The 10,223-nt window shown below is 41.7% G+C and overlaps 1 long non-coding RNA gene across 1 annotated transcript; it reads right to left on the bottom strand.

Annotated features, from left to right (window-relative positions):
- Positions 1-4,348: 4,348 nt before the first annotated feature.
- LOC116544756 lies at positions 4,349-9,231 on the bottom strand. Its single transcript, XR_004266019.1, has 2 exons — positions 9,167-9,231; positions 4,349-5,022 (listed from the first exon to the last, which is right to left on the bottom strand). It is a non-coding gene; the product is annotated as an uncharacterized LOC116544756 (long non-coding RNA).
- Between the last annotated feature and the right edge of the window lie 992 nt (positions 9,232-10,223).

Below are 10,223 nucleotides of genomic sequence, written 5' to 3'. Positions count from 1 at the left end.
TCTGTCAGCTGAACCAGTGTCCCCCATCAATTCTCAAACTTACGTGTCTCTATCCCCTGCCAGCCCATAAAACAAACAAGCCACTGGGTGCGGCTCACACCTGTAATCTCAGCACTTTGGGAGGCTGAGGCAGGTGGACCACGAGGTCAGGAGTTCAAGACCAGCCTGGCCAATATGGTGAAACCCTGTCTCTACTAAAAATACAAAAATTAGCTGGGTGTGGTGGCATGTGCCTGTAATCCTAGCTACTCAGGAGGCTGAGGCTGAAGAATCACTTGAACCCAGGAGGCGAAGGTTGCAGTGTACCGAGACTGCACCACTGCACTTCAGCTTGGGCTACAGAAGGAGACTCCATCTCACAAAAACAATAACAACAAAAAAGCCAGCCACACCCTCCCAAAGGCACCAGAGGCCACCACATCCCTTGTTCCTATAAAGCCTGCCTCTGTGCCCCTTTGCTTCACTCTCTTCCTGAGTGCACCCCTCGTATGGTCCTGCCTGGTGTGTGGTGTCCTCTTTCCCAGGCCATGAGTATATGTCACTCACAAACTGCTGTTGATGACATCTGTCTAGTGCAAGTGTCATGTGTTCAGCTACCTTGTGCTACTTAGGGTGGGGCATTCTTCCTTCACCAGCATGGTGAACGGTGATGACAGAACGGGGTGCAGCTGGGAGCCACCAGCAGCCAGGTGGTGGGTAAATCATTTCTAAGAAAGGCTCTTGGAAAAACACTATAGTATTCACTAAAGTTAATCCCTTCCACTGCACACATCAACTTGCTATTGACATGAAGTTTGTTTCACTTGAGAAAGCACTGGATCACTGAGCACCAAGTAGATTCTTCCCTCTGCTGTGTTGTGTGGCAGCAGGCCGGCCTCCTACTGATAATGAGAGTCATTTCCCTGCAGGTTGTGTGTGACAGTAGGCCAACCTCCCACTGATAATCAGAGTCATTTCCCTGCAGGTTGTGAGTTTTTCTCTTCTGGATGGTTTCTTGGCACCAGAGCTAAAAGTGATCAGGCAGCAGCCGTAGCTGAAAGTTCAGTGAGACTCTTAGGCCCACTTATGGAAGCAATTTCCTTCTGGAAGCCGCAGCCTTTTAACATGTAGGGCTTGAAATTGCAGGGGCCAGAGCACACATTTCACGTGAGTCAAAGAGAGTCATGAAGAAGGTGGTGCCATCTCTATTTTCCATCCCTTACACCAAGTGAAGGCACGGCAGTGTTACATAACTATTACTGATTTAAGGTGTATACTGTGCCCTGGAAAATAGTACCCATGGTAAACTAAAAATGGCTGAAGACTTTTTCCTACTGGTCCCACTGAGATGTCATTGAAAGGGAGAGTCTATTTTCCCTCTTCCTGAATCTGGGCCAGGTCTGTGACTCCCGCTGTTAATAGTGTGCTGCAGAAGTGGTACCCCTTGAGGCCGGGCACAGTGGCTCATGCCTGTAATTCTAGCATTTTGGGAGGCCAAGACAGGTGAATCTCTTGAGTCCAGGAGTTCAAGACCAGTCTGGGCAACATGGTAAAACCCCATCTCTACAAAAAATATAAAAATTGGCTGGAAGCAGTGGCAGGCACCTGGAGTTCTACCTAATCAGTAGGCTGAGGTGGGGCCCAGGAGGTTGGGCTGCAGTGGGTTGTGACTGTGTCACTACACTCCAGCATGGATGACAGAGTGGGAGGCTGTCTTGAAAAATCAAAATAAATAAATAATTAAAAAAATAAAACAGAGGATGAGATAATGAAAATGTGTTATACACCACAGAACCCTATGCAGCCATAAAAGAAAGGCACTTCCTTCGCAGCAACATGGATGGAGCTGCAGGCCATCACCGTAAGTGAACTAAGGTCCTAACAGAAAACCAAATGCCACATGTTCTCACTTATAAGTGGGAGCTGAACTATGAAAACACCCGAACATAAAGAAGGGAACAACAGACACCAGGAATGACTACCAGACAAAAAAAAAAACAACAAAAACAAAAACAAAAGCATGCACTGAAGACCCATCCTGTGGGTCCTCTGCTCACTGCCTGGGTCAGGAGGTTGTTGAGACCTCAAGCCTCAGCTTCATGCAATTAACAGATGTAACTAAACTGCATGTGTAGCCTTTAATCTATAATAATAAGAGTGAAAAGCCTTAAAAGAAAAAGACAAGGTTAGAAGCAAAGAAAATAATGAAAAAACACAATCTATAATTATCTAAACAATCCATGACTGTCACAAATAGAATAAGGACCTAATGGACAGAATGGGGCAGCCAAATACTCAACCCAACATGATATGTAGTGAACACATTTTTCAAAACACCAAAAAGACACCACGGGAAAGGGAGAGTCTCGTTCAATCAATGATTTTGAGAAAACTGAATATCCACATGCAAAACACTGAAAGAGAACCCTTAAATTGTACGATAGACAAAATCAACACAAAATGAATGAAAGACCTAAACTCAATCTTGAAACTGCAAAGGTCCTACAAGAAAACATAGGTTGGATGTATATTTTAGGAAACCTGTATCTACACATACGGGCTGCAAAAGGTAAAACATAGTCATAACACTAAAGGGAAAATTAGGGGAACTATACCCATAGACAATGCAATGGCTTAGTTATGAGTGTGTGAGTGTGTGTGTGTGTGTGTGTGTGTGTGTTTTGTGTGGGTGGAAGTTTGGATTCAAAAATTACTGCTAACATATGCAAATATAAACAATGACACTAGAACTTGCACAGAGGGAAGGAAACAAACAAAAGGCATCCTAAAGACTGGGAGAGAATTATGGAAAATCCTATGTCTGAAAGAGGTTACCTAACACCTGCAATAAACTGACACTACTAAGTGAAAAACAACAACAAATACCCAACTAAAAGTATATAGTATGCACCTAAAGTTAAATATAAAAATAAAAATAAAAAAATAATAAAAAAAAGGCAGGCAACTCACAGGTAACCGTTTCTGAATATCACTAATCCTCACAAAATTGTGAATCAAAACCATACTCAGATACCATATAATTTTCACTTAGAATGAATATTACAAAAGACAAAAAATAGTTGAAGGCGATGGCTGGTGTAGACTTGCAGATAGGAAAACGCTTGTACGCTCTTTGCAGAATTCTTTCAAGGCATCCTGCAGTGATTATGGGATCATACTTTTGTATCCCAACAGGATACTTTTAAATCTTTTATTAAGTGTAACACGATGTGGCAACCCAATATCTCACAAGAAAACCAAGTCTACCTTGGAACTACTATACTAAGTTCAAAATAAACAATTTTTCAAGTTATCTAGAAATACTAAAAGTAAACACCACTTACCTAAAAACCTTTCCTGGCACTACATCTTCATTTGTATACTCTTTCACTGTCATCTTGTAAAATGACATACTACCTCATTTTGCTGATTAAAAACTGAACATTTACATTTTCATCATGCTTAAACAGTTCACAGAAATAGTTTTCATTTTGTTTTTGCACCCAGTGGCAAAATTTCATGACTCTAAAGCACTTAGACTCTCATCATCTCATTTTTGAAGAGAAATAACACAAAGCAGTATGATTTTTTAAATCAGCTAGCTCGGAGTTTGTAATTTATGTATTAGAACAACCATTTAATATGTTCTCTTTTACATTATCTGCTGCAATGCCTTCTTAAAAACATTGGATTTGCCCTTCTATAATGTGCTAGTACATGAACCCAGGTAAAGATAGAAGGTTGAGGCCTCATTTAACATGAGCCAATACTACTTTTCTGGGCCTTAAGAAGATCATTAAAACCATTGAAACTATAAATTAGTGCATTGACTGAATTTTTAAAGTAACAATGAGACACAAAAATTTACAATGTATTTATTTTTGTTGAAACAAATGTTTTACGATTGTTAATATTTTTGAGAGACAGGGTCATGCTTTGTTGACTAGGCTGCAGTGATAGGGTGCAGTGGCTAATTCACTGGCACCATCGTTTCACACTACAGCCTCGAACTCCTGGGCTCAAGTGATCTTCCTGCCTCAAACTCTGGAGTTTGACTCCAGAGTCCCATAACTGGGACTACAGTTGTGCACCACGGCACCTGGCTTTTTTGATTTCCCCCCAGTTGAAAAATAAACCTTAGACAAATTAGTAAGTCAAACCTTAGACAAATTTGTTAATAAGTCAAGCATAGTTGATCTATTTTGTTTTTCCTTACCAACTCTATAACTGATATACATTGTCATTATTGGATTCACTTTGAGATCCCCTGAAATAGACTCTTACTATGAGGGAAATCACATGATGACGTTACTGATCTGGGCGATCCTTGGTTGTCTTCTTGGAAGAAAGAATTTACCCAAAAGACCAATTTGTAAAGCAAGCAAAAGTTTTATTGGGGAAGTACAAGTACATTCTAAGAGAGAGAAGTGGGCTGACCCTGCTGGAAACACATCGAAGACATTGTGCATTATGATCTTCTATTGCCTCAGTTCTTTCTTTACCCAGTTCTCACCAAGCTTTGGGGGATCCTCTGTTACTGTGCTTAATGCACACGCATGGGAACCAGTGATCAATACGAATCCTATCTAATGGTGGCACTGCTTCTTACCACCACCCGGGGAAGGTAGAGCAGTCAATTTTGTACTCATTGTGCCTGCTCAGCTCTCAGGAATTCCCCTTTTGCCTTTTTCCTTATCAGGATCTAGTTAACAGCATTCTGACAGTTCAACCATGGAGTGAGTACTGGGCATCCTAAGAGGTGTTCTGTGGGGTTCTTTCCAACATGAATACCTCTCCCTCATGCCTGCTCATATCTGACTGTCTATTCTTACATTTCTCCCTCAAGGAGTTGGGACCCAGACATCTTTTGGGAGATGGGGCAGAGGTCATTCTCTGTCGCTACTTCATTATGAAAAGAGGCACTGAGGGTCTTCAGGGTCCTTCCTCCTCGCTTGCTGTCATGGTGAGGAGGTTTTGACGATTGTTGTCTCTTGGAAGGTTTGACCTGTGGTGTCCAGAGGAGACATGTAGGGATTTACTGTCCTAGGGGGGAAGAAAGAGGTTGCTATCACATCACAAGACCACTTGAAGTCTGATGATTTCTAGGTGGGAGGAAATAAACTGAGAAGATTCAGAAAGCAAGGCTTAAAAAGGAGAAGGAAGATAGAGGTCCAGGGTCCCAGGAAAGGGAAGAGCTATGAGAATGAAGACCAGGTGACACCCGGCACAGCCAACCCTAGTAAGCCCTTTCCCAAAGGTGAGAGGCCAGGTTTATAAGATCTCTAATGCTCTAATGTGCTCCTAGACTTGCTCTGATCTGGTAACAGAAAAATACTATAATTACATTAGAAATCTGAAAACCAAAGGAAAAGAGATACTATAACTACCCATTGACAAGTGGTTCTCCATTCTGATATTTGAAGACAATGAGCTTGAGGTAGGAATTCTTATATCTTCTGTTGGATTATGTATTCTGTTGAGACCTAAACTTGCTCTGAGCTCTATCTTACACCAAGCACCTTTTGCTCTGAGCTCCATCTGCTCTAACCTAAACCTTGATAAAGACTCCATCTTGATCAGAGCTCTGTCTGCTCTGAGCTCCATCTTGCTTATAGCTCCATCTGCTCGGAGCTCCATCTTACCTGGAGGTCTAATCACTCTGAGCTCCCTTGCTCTGAGCACCGTCTACTCAGAACACCGTCTGCTCGGAGCTCCGTCTACTCTGAGCTCCATTTGCTCCAAGCTCCATCTTGCTCAGGACTCCTATCACTCCAACCTCCATCCTGCTCTGAGTAGCACCTGCTCCCAGCTCCGTCTTTGTTGGAGCTCTAATCACTCTGAGCTCCATCTTGCCCTGAGCACCATCTTCTCCGAGATCCAACATCTTAGGAGCTCCAGTCACTTTGCGCTCCATCTTACTGTGAGCAACATTGTCTCCGAGTTCCATCTTGCCCGGAGCTCCATCTGCTCTGATCTCCAGCTTGCTGAGCTCCAATCAATCTGAGCTCCATCTTGCCCTGAGCACCAAGTGCTCTGACATCCATATTCTTTGAAGTTCCAATCACTCTGAGCTTCATTTTTCCCTGAGCATCATCTGCATGTAGCTCCATCTTGCTCTGAGGACCATCTGCTCAGAACTCCATCTTAATGTGAGCAACATCTCTGAGTTGTGTCTTGCTTCGAGCTCCATCTGCTCAGAGCTCCATTTTACTCTAACCAACATCTTTTCCAAGCTGCATCTGCTCTGAGCTTCAGAGCTCTAAACGCTCTGAGCTCCAACCTGCTCTAAGCATGATTTGTTCCAAGCTCCAATGGCTCAGAGCAATGTTTGGAGTGCCAATCACTCCAAATCTTGGTGTAAGCATCATCTTCTCTGAGCTTCGTATTACGCCGAGCAACATCTACTGCAAACTCCATCTTGCTCAGAGCTCATCTGCTCCGAGCTCCATCTTGCTCAGAGTTCATCTGCTCTGAGAGCCACCTTGCTCAGAGCTCCAATCACACTGAGCTTTATCTTGCTCTGAGCACCATCTGCTCTGAGCTCCATTTTGCACTGAGACCATATGCTTAGAGCTCCATCTTACTCTGAGCAACATCTGCTCTGAAAAGAGTTCCATCTTGTCTGCAGCTCCATCTGCTCTGAGCTCCATCATGCTTGGAGCTCCGTCTTGCTCAGAGGTTCATCTTGCTCTGAGCACTGTTTGCTCCATGTATGTTTTTTGCAGCAGCACTACTCACAATGGGAAATACGTGGAACCAAACTATATGCCCATCAATGAAAGACTGGGAAAAGAAAATGTACTACATATACACCATGGAATACTATGCAGCCACAAAAAGGTACGAGATCATGTCCTCTGCAGGGACATGGATGAAGCTGGAAGCCATCATCCTCAGCAAACTAACACAGGAAGAAAAAAACAAACACTGCGTGTTCTCACTCATAAGTGGAAGCTGAACAATGAGAACACATTTCAATACTATTCTGAAGATGGTCTCTGTTTCTCTTAACAAAGGATATTTATACTGTGAAATTTTTTTCTCTCTAAAGGATTGTGGCTTTTCCTGTCTGTGCCAGTTTAGGTTATAGGTTGACTACCCCAACTTGAAATGACCCCCTCCATGTCCACACATGGTTGGTCCCTCCTGTGAACTGTTTTTTCACAGACTCTTACCACCTGTGGGTCATTTGAGGGAAGGTGACCTCACATAGTACTGCACCAGGTAAATCACCAAATGAAAGAATTACTGAAACAACGTGTGTGTCTCGTTATTTCAAGGAATAAATATGAGTCAGCTGAAGGTGATATGTACATCCAGTTTGGAAGGATATGTAAGAGTGATATAAGGATCTCATACATCCTTCTAAAATTTTGGGGGAAATGTTTAACTGCTTTATAACTCTTACACAAGTGACATTTGTTTAATTATTTTTTTTTTTTTTTGAGATGGAGTCTCACTCTGTCCCCTAGGCTGGAGTGTAATGAGCTTCCGCCTCCTGGGTTGAAGCTATTTCTCCTGCCTCAGCTCCCTAGTAGCTGGGACTATAGGTGCATGCCATCACACCTGTCTTTCTATTTTTAGTAGAGATGCAGTTTCACCATGTTGACCAGGCTGGTCCTGAACTCCTGACCTCAGTTGATCTCCCCGCCTCAGCCTCCCAAAGTGCTGGGATTATAGGCGTGAGCCACTGCGCTCAGCCTTCTGAACTCTTTTATACTGTAACTTACTTGTGTATTACAGCCCTCATTTAATAAACGTATTTGTTATTTCTATTATTTCGTTAACATTTACCCTATTGAGATAGAGATTCTAAACTGATGAACCACCCGACTGGTACTGTGTTCATAATATTCCTAATCACAGTAAAAGTAGATATTCTTTTAGAAAATCAAGGTTGAAAGCTGACAAAAAGGAAGAAAGAAACACGTACATACACAAGAAAAAAAACAAAACTTACACTGACCTTCTCCATTCATTAGTGGCATAAACACAGAAAGATAACCAAATGGAGCAAATGAGGGAGCCAGACAATCAGACCAAAATTATATAAATGCATTTTTCAGAAACACACCAAAGGCGAGAAACCAGGGTATTCACGTACAGAGGACTGAAGACCCTTATGTTGCACAAGACACAAACATCAACACAAAATAAACTGAACACCTAAGTCTAATCCTAAAACCAAAAAAGCTCCCAGGAAAAAACACAGGGGGAGCGTCTATTTTGGGGAAACTTGAATCTGTGCACACCAGTTGCAAAAAGAAAAAATTAGGGAGAATATATCCATAAATAATACAATGCCTTCACCATCTCTCTCACTTTATTTCCCAATGGGACACAGAAAACACTGCTAACAGAAGCAAATATAGACAAAGGACAACTTTAAAATTTCTAAACAGGGAGAAAACAATGAACCCAAAGAACAGGTATCCTACAGACTGGGATAAAATTATGGAAAATCATGTATCTGAAAGGAACTGTCATCTAACATACACAAGAAACTAAAGATACTAGATGGGCAAAAAGATAAAACAACTAAAACCTATATTTATCCAAACAATCTGCTACTGGCATAAAAACAGAAAGGCTACCCACTGGACAGAATGAGGGAGTCCCACAGACCACCCAAACGTACATACAGTGAACACATTTTTCAAAAGAACATAAGGACACAATGGGAAAAGGAAAGTCTGCTCAATAAATGATTTTGAGCAAACTGGATAACCACATGAAAAATAGTGAAATAGGACAAATCAATGCAAATTACACTGAAGACCTAAACTTAATCTTGAAACCACTTACGTCCCTTAGGAAACACAGAGTGAGCGTATATTTTAAAAAACTAATCTATGTACACAAGTTGCAGAATGTAAAATATAAAAGGAAAAATTAGAAGAAAAAAACCATAGACAATGGTTTGGCAATCTTTTTCACTGTTTTTAACTGCACACGAGTCACCACTAATATATAAACATGTGCGACGATGAAAAACATTGCAGGGAAAAGAAAACAATGCACCAGAAGAGAAGGCGCCTCACAGACTGAAAGGCGTTGTTACAAAATATGTGCAAGAAACTGACACTTCCATGTGGGGGAAAAACAGAAACAAAAACAAATACCCAAGCTAAGTCTGGGCAAAGGATCTGAACAGATATGTCTGAAAACAGACGTGAAATTGACTCACAGGTAAACGAAAGCTTCTCCAAAGCTCTAATCCTCACGAGAACGTCAGGGAAAACCACACTGAGATACCACCTCCATCCACATAGAATGAATGTTACCTAAAACAAAAAAATAAAAGTTTGAAAAGGAAACAACTGGTATAGGCTTGCAGAAGGGGAAACTCTTCCCATACATTATTGGTGAGAATGTCAATTTGACACACACTAGGGAAAACGGCTGGAAGTTCCTCCAAGTAAAATCCCCATTTCATCTAGCCATCCCACCAATGGCTGTACGTTTACAGCCAATAAAATTCCTATGTGGAAGAGATACCTGCCTTGCCCTCCGTACTGCAGTACTCACAATAGTCAAGATAGGAAATGCACCTACCTGTTGATCCACCGATGAAGGGATGAGGAAACTGCAATATACATCCAGAGCAGAATATTCTTCAACCATAGAAATGGGTGAAATCTCGTCATTTGCAGCCATGTGGAAAAACCTGAGGAACATTATCTTAAATGAAATGAGCCAGGCAGAGAAAGGCATATACTGCATGACCTCATGCTTGTGGAATCTAAACCACTTGACCTGTCAGAAGTACAAAGTTCAACGGTGGTTACTAGAGGCTGTGGGAAAGGGGGCCCTAGGCAGGGATTGGTAATGGGTACAAAGTTACACTTAGAAAAGTGAGATCCATCCTGCCCTTCTCTTCTATAGCAGGGTGACTAAGGTTAATATTGTAGCAAATTTTTCAAATAGCTGGAAAGGATTCTAAATATCCTGTCCACAGACAAGTAATACCTAGAGGACTTCATAGATGTTAAATATTGTGATTTGATCAATGTGCTAGGTATACCTACATCAAAATGGCCTCTGCATTCTGTAGTTATATACATATACTTTAGGGCAATCTTTAAGAAAGAATGCCAATGATGCTAAAATTCACATGGAACCATGAAACACCCTGAATTTCTAAGGCTGTCCTGGGAATACAAAGTACACAGGATGCATCACTGTCCTCCATTTGAAATTATATTGAAAAGCCAGTTATCTAAACAATAGATGACGGGCACTAA

Source organism: Sapajus apella, unplaced genomic scaffold (assembly GCF_009761245.1).
Source record: "Sapajus apella isolate SASKATOON/1434 unplaced genomic scaffold, GSC_monkey_1.0 scaffold229, whole genome shotgun sequence".
Lineage (NCBI taxonomy): Eukaryota > Metazoa > Chordata > Mammalia > Primates > Cebidae > Sapajus > Sapajus apella.
Note: the sequence above shows the minus strand (reverse complement) of the source record. Positions and strands in the feature narration are given on the sequence as shown.